The 20,710-nt window shown below is 31.4% G+C and overlaps 1 protein-coding gene across 1 annotated transcript in view; it reads right to left on the bottom strand.

The window, feature by feature from the left end:
• Positions 1 to 18,784, bottom strand: part of LOC102803099 (uncharacterized) — a 32,598-nt gene extending 13,814 nt beyond the window's left edge. Inside the window, exon 1 of the mRNA XM_085497983.1 lies at positions 18,664 to 18,784. The gene's annotated coding sequence lies outside the window, so the exon portion shown is untranslated. The remainder of the gene's footprint in view (positions 1 to 18,663) is intronic.
• Between the last annotated feature and the right edge of the window lie 1,926 nt (positions 18,785 to 20,710).

Raw genomic sequence — 20,710 nt, 5'->3', positions numbered from 1 at the left:
CAAATAGGTTACACAGTGTTATCATCTGTGTTCTATGATAAATATTGAATTCTACATGTATGTGTAGAACTGACAAATAGGTTACAGTGTTTTCATCTGTGTTCTATGATAAATATTGAATTCTACATGTATGTGTAGAACTGACAAATAGGTTACAGTGTTTTCATCTGTGTTCCATGATAAATATTGAATTCTACATGTATGTGTAGAACTGACAAATAGGTTACACAGTGTTATCATCTGTGTTCTATGATAAATATTGAATTCTACATGTGAGTGTAGAACTGACAAATAGGTTACAGTGTTTTCATCTGTGTTCTATGATAAATATTGAATTCTACATGTATGTGTAGAACTGACAAATAGGTTACAGTGTTTTCATCTGTGTTCTATGATAAATATTCAATTCTACATGTATGTGTAGAACTGACAAATAGGTTACAGTGTTTTCATCTGTGTTCTATGATAAATATTGAATTCTACATGTATGTGTAGAACTGACAAATAGGTTACAGTGTTTTCATCTGTGTTCTATGATAAATATTGAATTCTACATGTATGTGTAGAACTGACAAATAGGTTACAGTGTTATCATCTGTGTTCCATAATAAATATTGAATTCTACAGGTATGTGTAGAACTGACAAATAGGTTACAGTGTTTTCATCTGTGTTCTATGATAAATATTGAATTCTACATGTATGTGTAGAACTGACAAATAGGTTACAGTGTTTTCATCTGTGTTCTATGATAAATATTGAATTCTACATGTATGTGTAGAACTGACAAATAGGTTACAGTGTTTTCATCTGTGTTCTATGATAAATATTGAATTCTACATGTATGTGTAGAACTGACAAATAGGTAACAGTGTTTTCATCTGTGTTCTATGATAAATATTGAATTCTACATGTATGTGTAGAACTGACAAATAGGTTACAGTGTTATCATCTGTGTTCCATAATAAATATTGAATTCTACATGTATGTGTAGAACTGACAAATAGGTTACACAGTGTCTTCATCTGTGTTCTATGATAAATATTGAATTCTACATGTATGTGTAGAACTGACAAATAGGTTACACAGTGTTATCATCTGTGTTCCATAATAAATATTGAATTCTACATGTATGTGTAGAACTGACAAATAGGTTACACAGTGTCTTCATCTGTGTTCTATGATAAATATTGAATTCTACATGTGAGTGTAGAACTGACAAATAGGTTACACAGTGTTATCATCTGTGTTCCATAATAAATATTGAATTCTACATGTATGTGTAGAACTGACAAATAGGTTACACAGTGTTTTCATCTGTGTTCTATGATAAATATTGAATTCTACATGTATGTGTAGAACTGACGAATAGGTTACACAGTGTTTTCATCTGTGTTCTATGATAAATATTGAATTCTACATGCATGTGTAGAACTGACAAATAGGTTACACAGTGTTATCATCTGTGTTCTATGATAAATATTGAATTCTACATGTATGTGTAGAACTGACGAATAGGTTACACAGTGTTTTCATCTGTGTTCTATGATAAATATTGAATTCTACATGTATGTGTAGAACTGACAAATAGCTAACAGTGTTATCATCTGTGTTCTATGATAAATATTGAATTCTACATGTATGTGTAGAACTGACAAATAGGTTACAGTGTTTTCATCTGTGTTCTATGATAAATATTGAATTCTACATGTATGTGTAGAACTGACAAATAGTTTACAGTGTCTTCATCTGTGTTCTATGATAAATATTGAATTCTACATGTATGTGTAGAACTGACAAATAGGTTACAGTGTCTTCATCTGTGTTCTATGATAAATATTGAATTCTACATGTGAGTGTAGAACTGACAAATAGGTTACACAGTGTTATCATCTGTGTTCCATAATAAATATTGAATTCTACATGTATGTGTAGAACTGACAAATAGGTTACACAGTGTTTTCATCTGTGTTCTATGATAAATATTGAATTCTACATGTATGTGTAGAACTGACGAATAGGTTACACAGTGTTTTCATCTGTGTTCTATGATAAATATTGAATTCTACATGCATGTGTAGAACTGACAAATAGGTTACACAGTGTTATCATCTGTGTTCTATGATAAATATTGAATTCTACATGTGAGTGTAGAACTGACAAATAGGTTACAGTGTTTTCATCTGTGTTCTATGATAAATATTGAATTCTACATGTATGTGTAGAACTGACAAATAGGTTACAGTGTTTTCATCTGTGTTCTATGATAAATATTCAATTCTACATGTATGTGTAGAACTGACAAATAGGTTACAGTGTCTTCATCTGTGTTCTATGATAAATATTGAATTCTACATGTATGTGTAGAACTGACAAATTGGTTACACAGTGTTTTCATCTGTGTTATATGATAAATATTGAATTCTACATGTATGTGTAGAACTGACAAATAGGTTACAGTGTTTTCATCTGTGTTCTATGATAAATATTGAATTCTACATGTGAGTGTAGAACTGACAAATAGGTTACAGTGTTTTCATCTGTGTTCCATGATAAATATTGAATTCTACATGTATGTGTAGAACTGACAAATAGGTTACACAGTGTTATCATCTGTGTTCTATGATAAATATTGAATTCTACATGTGAGTGTAGAACTGACAAATAGGTTACAGTGTTTTCATCTGTGTTCTATGATAAATATTGAATTCTACATGTATGTGTAGAACTGACAAATAGGTTACAGTGTTTTCATCTGTGTTCTATGATAAATATTCAATTCTACATGTATGTGTAGAACTGACAAATAGGTTACAGTGTTTTCATCTGTGTTCTATGATAAATATTGAATTCTACATGTATGTGTAGAACTGACAAATAGGTTACAGTGTTTTCATCTGTGTTCTATGATAAATATTGAATTCTACATGTATGTGTAGAACTGACAAATAGGTTACAGTGTTATCATCTGTGTTCCATAATAAATATTGAATTCTACAGGTATGTGTAGAACTGACAAATAGGTTACAGTGTTTTCATCTGTGTTCTATGATAAATATTGAATTCTACATGTATGTGTAGAACTGACAAATAGGTTACAGTGTTTTCATCTGTGTTCTATGATAAATATTGAATTCTACATGTATGTGTAGAACTGACAAATAGGTTACAGTGTTTTCATCTGTGTTCTATGATAAATATTGAATTCTACATGTATGTGTAGAACTGACAAATAGGTAACAGTGTTTTCATCTGTGTTCTATGATAAATATTGAATTCTACATGTATGTGTAGAACTGACAAATAGGTTACAGTGTTATCATCTGTGTTCCATAATAAATATTGAATTCTACATGTATGTGTAGAACTGACAAATAGGTTACACAGTGTCTTCATCTGTGTTCTATGATAAATATTGAATTCTACATGTATGTGTAGAACTGACAAATAGGTTACACAGTGTTATCATCTGTGTTCCATAATAAATATTGAATTCTACATGTATGTGTAGAACTGACAAATAGGTTACACAGTGTCTTCATCTGTGTTCTATGATAAATATTGAATTCTACATGTGAGTGTAGAACTGACAAATAGGTTACACAGTGTTATCATCTGTGTTCCATAATAAATATTGAATTCTACATGTATGTGTAGAACTGACAAATAGGTTACACAGTGTTTTCATCTGTGTTCTATGATAAATATTGAATTCTACATGTATGTGTAGAACTGACGAATAGGTTACACAGTGTTTTCATCTGTGTTCTATGATAAATATTGAATTCTACATGCATGTGTAGAACTGACAAATAGGTTACACAGTGTTATCATCTGTGTTCTATGATAAATATTGAATTCTACATGTATGTGTAGAACTGACGAATAGGTTACACAGTGTTTTCATCTGTGTTCTATGATAAATATTGAATTCTACATGTATGTGTAGAACTGACAAATAGCTAACAGTGTTATCATCTGTGTTCTATGATAAATATTGAATTCTACATGTATGTGTAGAACTGACAAATAGGTTACAGTGTTTTCATCTGTGTTCTATGATAAATATTGAATTCTACATGTATGTGTAGAACTGACAAATAGTTTACAGTGTCTTCATCTGTGTTCTATGATAAATATTGAATTCTACATGTATGTGTAGAACTGACAAATAGGTTACAGTGTCTTCATCTGTGTTCTATGATAAATATTGAATTCTACATGTATGTGTAGAACTGACAAATAGGTTACAGTGTTTTCATCTGTGTTCTATGATAAATATTGAATTCTACATGTATGTGTAGAACTGACAAATAGGTTACACAGTGTTTTCATCTGTGTTCTATGATAAATATTGAATTCTACATGTATGTGTAGAACTGACAAATAGGTTACACAGTGTCTTCATCTGTGTTCTATGATAAATATTGAATTCTACATGTGAGTGTAGAACTGACAAATAGGTTACACAGTGTTATCATCTGTGTTCCATAATAAATATTGAATTCTACATGTATGTGTAGAACTGACAAATAGGTTACACAGTGTTTTCATCTGTGTTCTATGATAAATATTGAATTCTACATGTATGTGTAGAACTGACAAATAGGTTACACAGTGTCTTCATCTGTGTTCTATGATAAATATTGAATTCTACATGTATGTGTAGAACTGACAAATAGGTTACACAGTGTCTTCATCTGTGTTCTATGATAAATATTGAATTCTACATGTATGTGTAGAACTGACAAATAGGTTACACAGTGTTATCATCTGTGTTCCATAATAAATATTGAATTCTACATGTATGTGTAGAACTGACGAATAGGTTACACAGTGTTTTCATCTGTGTTCTATGATAAATATTGAATTCTACATGTATGTGTAGAACTGACAAATAGGTTACAGTGTTTTCATCTGTGTTCTATGATAAATATTCAATTCTACATGTATGTGTAGAACTGACAAATAGGTTACAGTGTTTTCATCTGTGTTCTATGATAAATATTGAATTCTACATGTATGTGTAGAACTGACAAATAGGTTACAGTATTTTCATCTGTGTTCTATGATAAATATTGAATTCTACATGTATGTGTAGAACTGACAAATAGGTTACAGTGTTATCATCTGTGTTCCATAATAAATATTGAATTCTGCATGTATGTGTAAAACTGACAAATAGGTTACACAGTGTTTTCATCTGTGTTCTATGATAAACATTGAATTCTACATGTATGTGTAGAACTGACAAATAGGTTACAGTGTTTTCATCTGTGTTCTAAGATAAATATTGAATTCTACATGTATGTGTAGAACTGACAAATAGGTTACACAGTGTTATCATCTGTGTTCCATAATAAATATTGAATTCTACATGTATGTGTAGAACTGACAAATAGGTTAGTGTTTTCATCTGTGTTCCATGATAAATATTGAATTCTACATGTATGTGTAGAACTGACAAATAGGTTACAGTGTCTTCATCTGTGTTCTATGATAAATATTGAATTCTACGTGTATGTGTAGAACTGACAAATAGGTTACACAGTGTTTTCATCTGTGTTCTATGATAAATATTGAATTCTACATGTTTGTGTAGAACTGACAAATAGGTTACAGTGTCTTCATCTGTGTTCTATGATAAATATTGAATTCTACATGTATGTGTAGAACTGACAAATTGGTTACAGTGTTTTCATCTGTGTTATATGATAAATATTGAATTCTACATGTATGTGTAGAACTGACAAATAGGTTACAGTGTTTTCATCTGTGTTCTATGATAAATATTGAATTCTACATGTATGTGTAGAACTGACAAATAGGTTACACAGTGTTATCATCTGTGTTCTATGATAAATATTGAATTCTACATGTATGTGTAGAACTGACAAATAGGTTACAGTGTTTTCATCTGTGTTCTATGATAAATATTGAATTCTACATGTATGCGTAGAACTGACAAATAGGTTACACAGTGTTATCATCTGTGTTCTATGATAAATATTGAATTCTACATGTATGTGTAGAACTGACAAATAGGTTACAGTGTTTTCATCTGTGTTCCATGATAAATATTGAATTCTACATGTATGTGTAGAACTGACAAATAGGTTACACAGTGTTATCATCTGTGTTCTATGATAAATATTGAATTCTACATGTATGTGTAGAACTGACAAATAGGTTACAGTGTTTTCATCTGTGTTCTATGATAAATATTGAATTCTACATGTATGTGTAGAACTGACAAATAGGTTACAGTGTTTTCATCTGTGTTCCATGATAAATATTGAATTCTACATGTATGTGTAGAACTGACAAATAGGTTACACAGTGTTATCATCTGTGTTCTATGATAAATATTGAATTCTACATGTGAGTGTAGAACTGACAAATAGGTTACAGTGTTTTCATCTGTGTTCTATGATAAATATTGAATTCTACATGTATGTGTAGAACTGACAAATAGGTTACAGTGTTTTCATCTGTGTTCTATGATAAATATTCAATTCTACATGTATGTGTAGAACTGACAAATAGGTTACAGTGTCTTCATCTGTGTTCTATGATAAATATTGAATTCTACATGTATGTGTAGAACTGACAAATTGGTTACAGTGTTTTCATCTGTGTTATATGATAAATATTGAATTCTACATGTATGTGTAGAACTGACAAATAGGTTACAGTGTTTTCATCTGTGTTCTATGATAAATATTGAATTCTACATGTATGTGTAGAACTGACAAATAGGTTACACAGTGTTATCATCTGTGTTCTATGATAAATATTGAATTCTACATGTATGTGTAGAACTGACAAATAGGTTACAGTGTTTTCATCTGTGTTCTATGATAAATATTGAATTCTACATGTATGCGTAGAACTGACAAATAGGTTACACAGTGTTATCATCTGTGTTCTATGATAAATATTGAATTCTACATGTATGTGTAGAACTGACAAATAGGTTACAGTGTTTTCATCTGTGTTCCATGATAAATATTGAATTCTACATGTATGTGTAGAACTGACAAATAGGTTACACAGTGTTATCATCTGTGTTCTATGATAAATATTGAATTCTACATGTATGTGTAGAACTGACAAATAGGTTACAGTGTTTTCATCTGTGTTCTATGATAAATATTGAATTCTACATGTATGTGTAGAACTGACAAATAGGTTACAGTGTTTTCATCTGTGTTCCATGATAAATATTGAATTCTACATGTATGTGTAGAACTGACAAATAGGTTACACAGTGTTATCATCTGTGTTCTATGATAAATATTGAATTCTACATGTGAGTGTAGAACTGACAAATAGGTTACAGTGTTTTCATCTGTGTTCCATGATAAATATTGAATTCTACATGTATGTGTAGAACTGACAAATAGGTTACACAGTGTTATCATCTGTGTTCTATGATAAATATTGAATTCTACATGTGAGTGTAGAACTGACAAATAGGTTACAGTGTTTTCATCTGTGTTCTATGATAAATATTGAATTCTACATGTATGTGTAGAACTGACAAATAGGTTACAGTGTTTTCATCTGTGTTCTATGATAAATATTAAATTCTACATGTATGTGTAGAACTGACAAATAGGTTACAGTGTCTTCATCTGTGTTCTATGATAAATATTGAATTCTACATGTATGTGTAGAACTGACAAATTGGTTACAGTGTTTTCATCTGTGTTATATGATAAATATTGAATTCTACATGTATGTGTAGAACTGACAAATAGGTTACAGTGTTTTCATCTGTGTTCTATGATAAATATTGAATTCTACATGTATGTGTAGAACTGACAAATAGGTTACACAGTGTTATCATCTGTGTTCTATGATAAATATTGAATTCTACATGTATGTGTAGAACTGACAAATAGGTTACAGTGTTTTCATCTGTGTTCTATGATAAATATTGAATTCTACATGTATGCGTAGAACTGACAAATAGGTTACACAGTGTTATCATCTGTGTTCTATGATAAATATTGAATTCTACATGTATGTGTAGAACTGACAAATAGGTTACAGTGTTTTCATCTGTGTTCCATGATAAATATTGAATTCTACATGTATGTGTAGAACTGACAAATAGGTTACACAGTGTTATCATCTGTGTTCTATGATAAATATTGAATTCTACATGTATGTGTAGAACTGACAAATAGGTTACAGTGTTTTCATCTGTGTTCTATGATAAATATTGAATTCTACATGTATGTGTAGAACTGACAAATAGGTTACAGTGTTTTCATCTGTGTTCCATGATAAATATTGAATTCTACATGTATGTGTAGAACTGACAAATAGGTTACACAGTGTTATCATCTGTGTTCTATGATAAATATTGAATTCTACATGTGAGTGTAGAACTGACAAATAGGTTACAGTGTTTTCATCTGTGTTCTATGATAAATATTGAATTCTACATGTATGTGTAGAACTGACAAATAGGTTACAGTGTTTTCATCTGTGTTCTATGATAAATATTCAATTCTACATGTATGTGTAGAACTGACAAATAGGTTACAGTGTTTTCATCTGTGTTCTATGATAAATATTGAATTCTACATGTATGTGTAGAACTGACAAATAGGTTACAGTGTTTTCATCTGTGTTCTATGATAAATATTGAATTCTACATGTATGTGTAGAACTGACAAATAGGTTACAGTGTTATCATCTGTGTTCCATAATAAATATTGAATTCTACAGGTATGTGTAGAACTGACAAATAGGTTACAGTGTTTTCATCTGTGTTCTATGATAAATATTGAATTCTACATGTATGTGTAGAACTGACAAATAGGTTACAGTGTTTTCATCTGTGTTCTATGATAAATATTGAATTCTACATGTATGTGTAGAACTGACAAATAGGTTACAGTGTTTTCATCTGTGTTCTATGATAAATATTGAATTCTACATGTATGTGTAGAACTGACAAATAGGTAACAGTGTTTTCATCTGTGTTCTATGATAAATATTGAATTCTACATGTATGTGTAGAACTGACAAATAGGTTACAGTGTTATCATCTGTGTTCCATAATAAATATTGAATTCTACATGTATGTGTAGAACTGACAAATAGGTTACACAGTGTCTTCATCTGTGTTCTATGATAAATATTGAATTCTACATGTATGTGTAGAACTGACAAATAGGTTACACAGTGTTATCATCTGTGTTCCATAATAAATATTGAATTCTACATGTATGTGTAGAACTGACAAATAGGTTACACAGTGTCTTCATCTGTGTTCTATGATAAATATTGAATTCTACATGTGAGTGTAGAACTGACAAATAGGTTACACAGTGTTATCATCTGTGTTCCATAATAAATATTGAATTCTACATGTATGTGTAGAACTGACAAATAGGTTACACAGTGTTTTCATCTGTGTTCTATGATAAATATTGAATTCTACATGTATGTGTAGAACTGACGAATAGGTTACACAGTGTTTTCATCTGTGTTCTATGATAAATATTGAATTCTACATGCATGTGTAGAACTGACAAATAGGTTACACAGTGTTATCATCTGTGTTCTATGATAAATATTGAATTCTACATGTATGTGTAGAACTGACGAATAGGTTACACAGTGTTTTCATCTGTGTTCTATGATAAATATTGAATTCTACATGTATGTGTAGAACTGACAAATAGCTAACAGTGTTATCATCTGTGTTCTATGATAAATATTGAATTCTACATGTATGTGTAGAACTGACAAATAGGTTACAGTGTTTTCATCTGTGTTCTATGATAAATATTGAATTCTACATGTATGTGTAGAACTGACAAATAGTTTACAGTGTCTTCATCTGTGTTCTATGATAAATATTGAATTCTACATGTATGTGTAGAACTGACAAATAGGTTACAGTGTCTTCATCTGTGTTCTATGATAAATATTGAATTCTACATGTATGTGTAGAACTGACAAATAGGTTACAGTGTTTTCATCTGTGTTCTATGATAAATATTGAATTCTACATGTATGTGTAGAACTGACAAATAGGTTACACAGTGTTTTCATCTGTGTTCTATGATAAATATTGAATTCTACATGTATGTGTAGAACTGACAAATAGGTTACACAGTGTCTTCATCTGTGTTCTATGATAAATATTGAATTCTACATGTGAGTGTAGAACTGACAAATAGGTTACACAGTGTTATCATCTGTGTTCCATAATAAATATTGAATTCTACATGTATGTGTAGAACTGACAAATAGGTTACACAGTGTTTTCATCTGTGTTCTATGATAAATATTGAATTCTACATGTATGTGTAGAACTGACAAATAGGTTACACAGTGTCTTCATCTGTGTTCTATGATAAATATTGAATTCTACATGTATGTGTAGAACTGACAAATAGGTTACACAGTGTCTTCATCTGTGTTCTATGATAAATATTGAATTCTACATGTATGTGTAGAACTGACAAATAGGTTACACAGTGTTATCATCTGTGTTCCATAATAAATATTGAATTCTACATGTATGTGTAGAACTGACGAATAGGTTACACAGTGTTTTCATCTGTGTTCTATGATAAATATTGAATTCTACATGTATGTGTAGAACTGACAAATAGGTTACAGTGTCTTCATCTGTGTTCTATGATAAATATTGAATTCTACGTGTATGTGTAGAACTGACAAATAGGTTACACAGTGTTTTCATCTGTGTTCTATGATAAATATTGAATTCTACATGTATGTGTAGAACTGACAAATAGGTTACACAGTGTTTTCATCTGTGTTCTATGATAAATATTGAATTCTACATGTTTGTGTAGAACTGACAAATAGGTTACACAGTGTTTTCATCTGTGTTCTATGATAAATATTGAATTCTACATGTATGTGTAGAACTGACAAATAGGTTACACAAGCCGGTAGGCTGGTTTGCGATCCGCTCCGCTCAAAAACAAGCAACATGTCTTTTGGCTGTTTCCATGGTGACATAAACGTGAAGCTGACGTCGGTTTATAACTAATACGAAGTTCGCAAACACCATTCAGTCTTTAGAAGTCACTTAGTTTAGTACTAGGACCACAGTTACTCTCTCCTAGTAGAGTGACTGTGCTAGGACGTATTCTGCTGTTACATTTATTATTTCCAACCGTTTTGCGATAGCATTTTTTAGAATGAAACGTTTCCCGGAAATGCTGGAAAGCGAAATAATGAAATAACGAAATGGTAAATATTTACCTAAATTGCAGTGTGTTGACCTTCATAACAATATACTTCATAATGCAAAACACTAGTCACAGTGAGTAATTTAAATATACGACTCCTAATCGAAAAATATGACCACAGTCCAGAATGTCAGACGGATATTAAGCAACCTAAGAGCATATGAGAAGCATTTACTCTAAAATATAAAAAAAGAACTGCAGTCAAAAGTCAAGAATGCCAGCAAATAAAGGACTCTGTCCCACAATCCTTTGTGCGCGTTATTACGGACACGCGCAAAAAAACTGTACCACGCTTGTCAAATCTGGGTCAGATATACAGTACGCTACTATCTTGCCACAGATTGTTTAGTAGTGGAGTGTTCGGTGACCATTGAATTAGCCCGTGATTCATATTTTATGTGTATTAATTTATTCATCCATTTTCGTGACTGACAGTACTGCCCAAATTTTAGTCAAAAAACGCAACTGGTGAAACAGAAGAGCATCGCCAGGCGATGGACGCAGGGCTCTTTGGCAACGACCGCATAGAGGTCAAAATACGCGTTCTATTTTTACGCGTTAAATTTGGCTCTTCCCTTTCGCCCCCTCCGGAATGTTCTACTTTTGCAGCCTAATAGCAGGTTTTTCGAAAAACGTCTAAAAAACACAAGAATTAGTAGAAATGTTCCTGTTTTGGGCGGATTATTGATAGAGAATAATGTCTTTATTACAAAAATGCTGAAAAACCATGAGTTGTTGCCTTAGTTATTTTTTTATTGGCGAAAAACTGCGAACTCGGCAAATTTGGTTGCACAACTTCCCTTTATCATATACACCCAGCAACACCGATGCCAGCTGACTGTGTACAAAACTGGTAGGAGGTAATACATTTGGGGCGAAAGTATTCAAAAATCAGTTTTTGGATGTTGCAATGGCAGTGGTGGGCCAGGATTTTTTTCCAATTAGTGACGGCACGACCTACCTGTGAAGTATGAACAAAACCAGCCGAGCCGTTGCTGGTGAAAAGTTACCCCAACTTTGGGGTCAAATTTCTCGGTAATGAAAGCAGATATCAAAAATTCAAATGGTAACTTTGTGCCCACACTCAAGCTGAGTAGAATGAGCTATGTTTGAAGTATTTTATCCCAAATTTGTAGGAGGAGATACATTTGGCGCGAAGCTATCCAAAAATCAGTTTTTTGGCTGTTGCTATGGCAACAGTGGGCCAAAAAATTTTTCCAGATTTTTCCTTATAACTAGGGTTAAGGTGTGACCTACCTGCCAAGTTTGAACGAAATCGGCCAAGCCAAAAAAATCACAGAAGAAATAATACGTGAACACTGGAAATGTACACACACAGACACACACACACACAAAACGACAAAAGTGATTATAAGGGCAATCCTAGCGGAGCGGATCGCCAACAGTGTTATCATCTGTGTTCTATGATAAATATTGAATTCTACATGTATGTGTAGAACTGACAAATAGGTTACAGTGTTTTCATCTGTGTTCTATGATAAATATTGACAAATAGGTTACACAGTGTTTTCATCTGTGTTCTATGATAAATATTGAATTCTACATGTATGTGTAGAACTGATAAATAGGTTGCAGTGTTTTCATCTGTGTTCTATGATAAATATTGAATTCTACATGTGAGTGTAGAACTGACAAATAGGTTACACAGTGTTTTCATCTGTGTTCTATGATAAATATTGAATTCTACATGTTTGTGTAGAACTGACAAATAGGTTACAGTATTTTCATCTGTGTTCTATGATAAATATTGAATTCTACATGTGAGTGTAGAACTGACAAATAGGTTACACAGTGTTTTCATCTGTGTTCTATGATAAATATTGAATTCTACATGTTTGTGTAGAACTGACAAATAGGTTACACAATGTCTTCATCTGTGTTCTATGATAAATATTGAATTCTACATGTATGTGTAGAACTGACAAATAGGTTACACAGTGTTATCATCTGTGTTCTATGATAAATATTGAATTCTACATGTTTGTGTAGAACTGACAAATAGGTTACACAGTGTTTTCATCTGTGTTCCATGATAAATAGTGAATTCTACATGTATGTGTAGAACTGACAAATAGGTTACACAGTGTTTTCATCTGTGTTGTTCTATGATAAATATTGAATTCTACATGTATGTGTAGAACTGACAAATTGGTTACAGTGTTTTCATCTGTGTTATATGATAAATATTGAATTCTACATGTATGTGTAGAACTGACAAATAGGTTACACAGTGTTTTCATCTGTGTTCTATGATAAATATTGAATTCTACATGTATGTGTAGAACTGACAAATAGGTTACACAGTGTTTTCATCTGTGTTCTATGATAAATATTGAATTCTACATGTATGTGTAGAACTGACAAATAGGTTACAGTGTTTTCATCTGTGTTCTATGATAAATATTGAATTCTACATGTGAGTGTAGAACTGACAAATTGGTTACAGTGTCTTCATCTGTGTTCTATGATAAATATTGAATTCTACATGTATGTGTAGAACTGACAAATAGGTTACACAGTGTTTTCATCTGTGTTCTATGATAAATATTGAATTCTACATGTATGTGTAGAACTGACAAATAGGTTACAGTGTTTTCATCTGTGTTCTATGATAAATATTGAATTCTACATGTTTGTGTAGAACTGACAAATAGGTTACACAGTGTTATCATCTGTGTTCTATGATAAATATTGAATTCTACATGTATGTGTAGAACTGACAAATAGGTTACAGTGTTTTCATCTGTGTTCTATGATAAATATTGAATTCTACATGTATGTGTAGAACTGACAAATAGGTTACACAGTGTTTTCATCTGTGTTCCATGATAAATATTGAATTCTACATGTATGTGTAGAACTGACAAATAGGTTACACAGTGTTATCATCTGTGTTCTATGATAAATATTGAATTCTACATGTTTGTGTAGAACTGACAAATAGGTTACAGTGTTTTCATCTGTGTTCTATGATAAATATTGAATTCTACATGTTTGTGTAGAACTGACAAATAGGTTACAGTGTTTTCATCTGTGTTCTATGATAAATATTGAATTCTACATGTTTGTGTAGAACTGACAAATAGGTTACACAGTGTTTTCATCTGTGTTCTATGATAAATATTGAATTCTACATGTTTGTGTAGAACTGACAAATAGGTTACAGTGTTTTCATCTGTGTTCTATGATAAATATTGAATTCTACATGTTTGTGTAGAACTGACAAATAGGTTACAGTGTTTTCATCTGTGTTCTATGATAAATATTGAATTCTACATGTTTGTGTAGAACTGACAAATAGGTTACACAGTGTTTTCATCTGTGTTCTATGATAAATATTGAATTCTACATGTATGTGTAGAACTGACAAATAGGTTACAGTGTTTTCATCTGTGTTCTATGATAAATATTGAATTCTACATGTTTGTGTAGAACTGACAAATAGGTTACACAGTGTTTTCATCTGTGTTCTATGATAAATATTGAATTCTACATGTATGTGTAGAACTGACAAATAGGTTACACAGTGTTTTCATCTGTGTTCTATGATAAATATTGAATTCTACATGTATGTGTAGAACTGACAAATAGGTTACAGTGTTTTCATCTGTGTTCTATGATAAATATTGAATTCTACATGTTCGTGTAGAACTGACAAATAGGTTACACAGTGTTTTCATCTGTGTTCTATGATAAATATTGAATTCTACATGTGAGTGTAGAACTGACAAATAGGTTACACAGTGTTTTCATCTGTGTTCTATGATAAATATTGAATTCTACATGTATGTGTAGAACTGATAAATAGGTTAGTGTTTTCATCTGTGTTCTATGATAAATATTGAATTCTACATGTGAGTGTAGAACTGACAAATAGGTTACACAGTGTTTTCATTTGTGTTCTATGATAAATATTGAATTCTACATGTTTGTGTAGAACTGACAAATAGGTTACAGTGTTTTCATCTGTGTTTTATGATAAATATTGAATTCTACATGTATGTGTAGAACTGACAAATAGGTTACAGTGTTTTCATCTGTGTTCTATGATAAATATTGAATTCTACATATATGTGTAGAACTGACAAATAGGTTACACAGTGTTTTCATCTGTATTCTATGATAAATATTGAATTCTACATGTATGTGTAGAACTGACAAATAGGTTACACAGTGTTTTCATCTGTGTTCTATGATAAATATTGAATTCTACGTGTATGTGTAGAACTGACAAATAGGTTACACAGTGTTTTCATCTGTGTTCTATGATAAATATTGAATTCTACATGTACATGTGTATGTGTAGAACTGACAAATAGGTTACAGTGTTTTCATCTGTGTTCTATGATAAATATTGAATTCTACATATATGTGTAGAACTGACAAATAGGTTACACAGTGTTTTCATCTGTATTCTATGATAAATATTGAATTCTACATGTATGTGTAGAACTGACAAATAGGTTACACAGTGTTTTCATCTGTGTTCTATGATAAATATTGAATTCTACGTGTATGTGTAGAACTGACAAATAGGTTACACAGTGTTTTCATCTGTGTTCTATGATAAACATTGAATTCTACATGTATGTGTAGAACTGACAAATAGGTTACAGTGTCTTCATCTGTGTTCTATGATAAATATTGAATTCTACATGTATGTGTAGAACTGACAAATAGGTTACACAGTGTTTTCATCTGTGTTCTATGATAAATATTGAATTCTACGTGTATGTGTAGAACTGACAAATAGGTTACACAGTGTTTTCATCTGTGTTCTATGATAAATATTGAATTCTACATGTATGTGTAGAACTGACAAATAGGTTACAGTGTCTTCATCTGTGTTCTATGATAAATATTGAATTCTACGTGTATGTGTAGAACTGACAAATAGGTTACACAGTGTTATCATCTGTGTTCTATGATAAATATTGAATTCTACATGTTTGTGTAGAACTGACAAATAGATTACAGTGTTTTCATCTGTGTTCTATGATAAATATTGAATTCTACATGCATGTGTAGAACTGACAAATAGGTTACAGTGTTTTCATCTGTGTTCTATGATAAATATTGAATTCTACATGTATGCGTAGAACTGACAAATAGGTTACACAGTGTTTTCATCTGTGTTCTAAGATAAATATTGAATTCTACATGTATGTGTAGAACTGACAAATAGGTTACACAGTGTTTTCATCTGTGTTCTATGATAAATATTGAATTCTACATGCATGTGTAGAACTGACAAATAGGTTACACAGTGTTATCATCTGTGTTCTATGATAAATATTGAATTCTACATGTATGTGTAGAACTGACAAATAGGTTACACAGTGTTTTCATCTGTGTTCTATGATAAATATTGAATTCTACGTGTATGTGTAGAACTGACAAATAGGTTACACAGTGTTTTCATCTGTGTTCTATGATAAATATTGAATTCTACATGTATGTGTAGAACTGACAAATAGGTTACACAGTGTTTTCATCTGTGTTCTATGATAAATATTGAATTCTACATGTTTGTGTAGAACTGACAAATAGATTACAGTGTTTTCATCTGTGTTCTATGATAAATATTGAATTCTACATGCATGTGTAGAACTGACAAATAGGTTACAGTGTTTTCATCTGTGTTCTATGATAAATATTGAATTCTACATGTATGCGTAGAACTGACAAATAGGTTACACAGTGTTTTCATCTGTGTTCTAAGATAAATATTGAATTCTACATGTATGTGTAGAACTGACAAATAGGTTACACAGTGTTATCATCTGTGTTCTATGATAAATATTGAATTCTACATGTATGCGTAGAACTGACAAATAGGTTACACAGTGTTTTCATCTGTGTTCTAAGATAAATATTGAATTCTACATGTATGTGTAGAACTGACAAATAGGTTACAGTGTTATCATCTGTGTTCTATGATAAATATTGAATTCTACATGCATGTGTAGAACTGACAAATAGGTTACAGTGTTTTCATCTGTGTTCTATGATAAATATTGAATTCTACATGTATGCGTAGAACTGACAAATAGGTTACACAGTGTTTTCATCTGTGTTCTATGATAAATATTGAATTCTACATGTTTGTGTAGAACTGACAAATAGATTACAGTGTTTTCATCTGTGTTCTATGATAAATATTGAATTCTACATGCATGTGTAGAACTGACAAATAGGTTACAGTGTTTTCATCTGTGTTCTATGATAAATATTGAATTCTACGTGTATGTGTAGAACTGACAAATAGGTTACACAGTGTTTTCATCTGTGTTCTATGATAAATATTGAATTCTACGTGTATGTGTAGAACTGACAAATAGGTTACACAGTGTTTTCATCTGTGTTCTATGATAAATATTGAATTCTACATGTATGTGTAGAACTGACAAATAGGTTACACAGTGTTTTCATCTGTGTTCTATGATAAATATTGAATTCTACGTGTATGTGTAGAACTGACAAATAGGTTACACAGTGTTATCATCTGTGTTCTATGATAAATATTGAATTCTACATGTATGTGTAGAACTGACAAATAGGTTACACAGTGTTTTCATCTGTGTTCTATGATAAATATTGAATTCTACGTGTATGTGTAGAACTGACAAATAGGTTACACAGTGTTTTCATCTGTGTTCTATGATAAATATTGAATTCTACGTGTATGTGTAGAACTGACAAATAGGTTACACAGTGTTTTCATCTGTGTTCTATGATAAATATTGAATTCTACATGTATGTGTAGAACTGACAAATAGGTTACACAGTGTTTTCATCTGTGTTCTATGATAAATATTGAATTCTACGTGTATGTGTAGAACTGACAAATAGGTTACACAGTGTTTTCATCTGTGTTCTATGATAAATATTGAATTCTACGTGTATGTGTAGAACTGACAAATAGGTTACAGTGTTTACAGTGTTGTATGATAAATATTGAATTCTACAGAAGTATAAAATAAATTACATACTGTTTTTACCTGTGCTCTATAATAAATATATATAACTTCAAACTTTATTCACATTATGAATATGTATGTTATGTAGACTGTGGTGGCGCAATTTACCAAAATGATTAAATACGTCCTCGACTACAAATTGAAGCATTTAAAGTTGTGTTTCACACAATTGCTCATTTTTTCCTGAAGAATGACAAATGGAGTGATAGTTTACACCACGTTTCGTGCACCATACTTTTTTTTTGTTCAGCACATCGAGGTTCAGCGATCATACATGACTCGATGGGCGCGGTTAAATTTACCATCGTACATTTGGATTTTTGTACTTTTACATTGATGCTGGTACATTCCAATTACTGAAATGTACATGTAAATTACATTTCAACTAAAATAACTTGAGAATTGGCATTCTTACCTTCGATATTTCTAATCGAGTTGATTACTTATCACATGAGCAACTGCACTATAAAAACAAGATGGCGGGGGCAGCATTTACTTTTTAGATTCGTGCCTTGTCCCATGAGGCTTTGCGTACACGTCGTCCAAGGCTCGTGGGACAAGGTACGATTCTACATTTACTTCGTCCCAGAATCCCCTGCTGCATGTACAGGAATGTCAATCACCCGTAACATTTTCAGTATTCGGATAATATTGTACTGTTTGTGTTTCATATTTGTTATAATAAAGTATGTTTGTAAATAGTTTTACATAATGTTCATAGTTACCAAAGTAAGAATTATTGTTTCTGTTTATTGCAGTTTCTTTTTATTTTATTTTATTTTATTTTATTTTATTTTATTTTATTTTATTTTATTTTATTTTATTTTATTTTATTTTATTTTATTTTATTTTATTTTATTTTATTTTATTTTATTTTATTTTATTTTTGATTCAAGGCATGAGACAACTTATTTCACCAGCGGTAGAACCATCACCTAAACTATGTCGCCGTAACATAAATGGTTTACACAACAAACGCAGTAATGATGAGTTTAGCGACGTCATATCATCCCGTGTTTTTATTTGTCTACAAGAGACCTGGTTAAACAGTATTGTTTCAGATTTTAGCTTTGTCAGTAGTATACATGTACTATGATTTTGAATCAATTCTCGACGACCGAGTTGTTAGTGGTGCTAGACCCAGAGAACAAGGGACAGAGAGGTTGCATTGTTGTCATGTTTAAGAGTACATAAGTAATTCAGATACTACATTTTGGTCTGTTTTTATTATTCTAACCACCCTCTAACCCTCGATAGCGGCGGTTTTTTGTTCAGCGCTTCCCAGGAAAATAATCTTTCTTAGTTCCAAAAAGTTTACTAGTTTCTTTTGCTCTAAACAATACCTATTTACAAGGAGAGAACTGTTTTTCAGAACTAGGTTGGTCTCACTTTACTTAAAAGTGAAGAGCACAACGTTCCCATCCCTCACTAAAATGCTACATTTTCAATCAACAAATCTGGGACTAGAGACAACTTGCTAAATTCGCAGTATCACTTCGTTAAAATACTGCAACTCGGAGGCTTACGGTAGTTAACAGCTCAAGTAAACATCTTCCACCCTGTATGCCTCCCTCAACAACAAGCAAACTGTTCATTACCGTTAGCGTTACCGTAACCGTTCTTTAACTATCTGTAAAACTAATGATATGATTTAGTGTAAAGTAGACAAGAAATTATCCAAAGATATGAATGATCTATTCTATTTAAACACTAAAGGATGGCATAGATGATGGCAACAATAATCATTACATTCCAGCTATCTGTAACAATGATAATTTCCATAATAACCAGAAAAAATATGATGTAGCTTCTAAATCTAGTGCAAACCACAGTCCCTCTATAGTATATAGATGGACTGTGTGCAAACATATTTGTCAAGAATTCATAATTGAAATGATGGGTGCACGTGACTCCATGGGAAACATTAGTACATGTGCTACACTCCAAACGCTTGTAGTGTTATTGATTTAACCTATCACCTCAAACATTTTTGAATCTGTGCAATATTTTAAAATTTATGACCTGATATTATCTCAGATCACTGCCCAATCATAATGTCATTATTAAATTGTCAATGCATTTAACATTTTTCATAAGTAATTTTACCACACCCACATACCAGCTAGCGATAGCCTGAGTTTGACAAATAACTTTACCGTGCGCGAAGTCTCAAGCAAACAAACTTTATGAAAAGGCTTGCAATATTGAATGAAACTACAATCTAAAGATGACATTCTATCCCATAATAGTCCATGACATTATACTAATTTCCATATTTACAACTTTGTATGAATTTATTTTACCCTGGTCTGGCCCTATTTATTAACCTATTTAACAAAACTACATTGTCGTATATATATATATACAGTATATATATTATATATATACACTTTTGTCTATTCTCATAACTAGAAAGTTAGTCTTGTAATTAACAAACGCTTTTATATTATTCTGTGAAGTTC

The sequence above is a fragment of the Saccoglossus kowalevskii genome, chromosome 1, assembly GCF_978046115.1.
Source record: "Saccoglossus kowalevskii chromosome 1, keSacKowa6.1, whole genome shotgun sequence".
In the NCBI taxonomy this organism is placed as follows: Eukaryota; Metazoa; Hemichordata; class Enteropneusta; family Harrimaniidae; genus Saccoglossus; species Saccoglossus kowalevskii.
The sequence above is the reverse complement of the archived record's forward strand: the minus strand, read 5'-3'. Positions and strand labels throughout refer to the sequence as shown.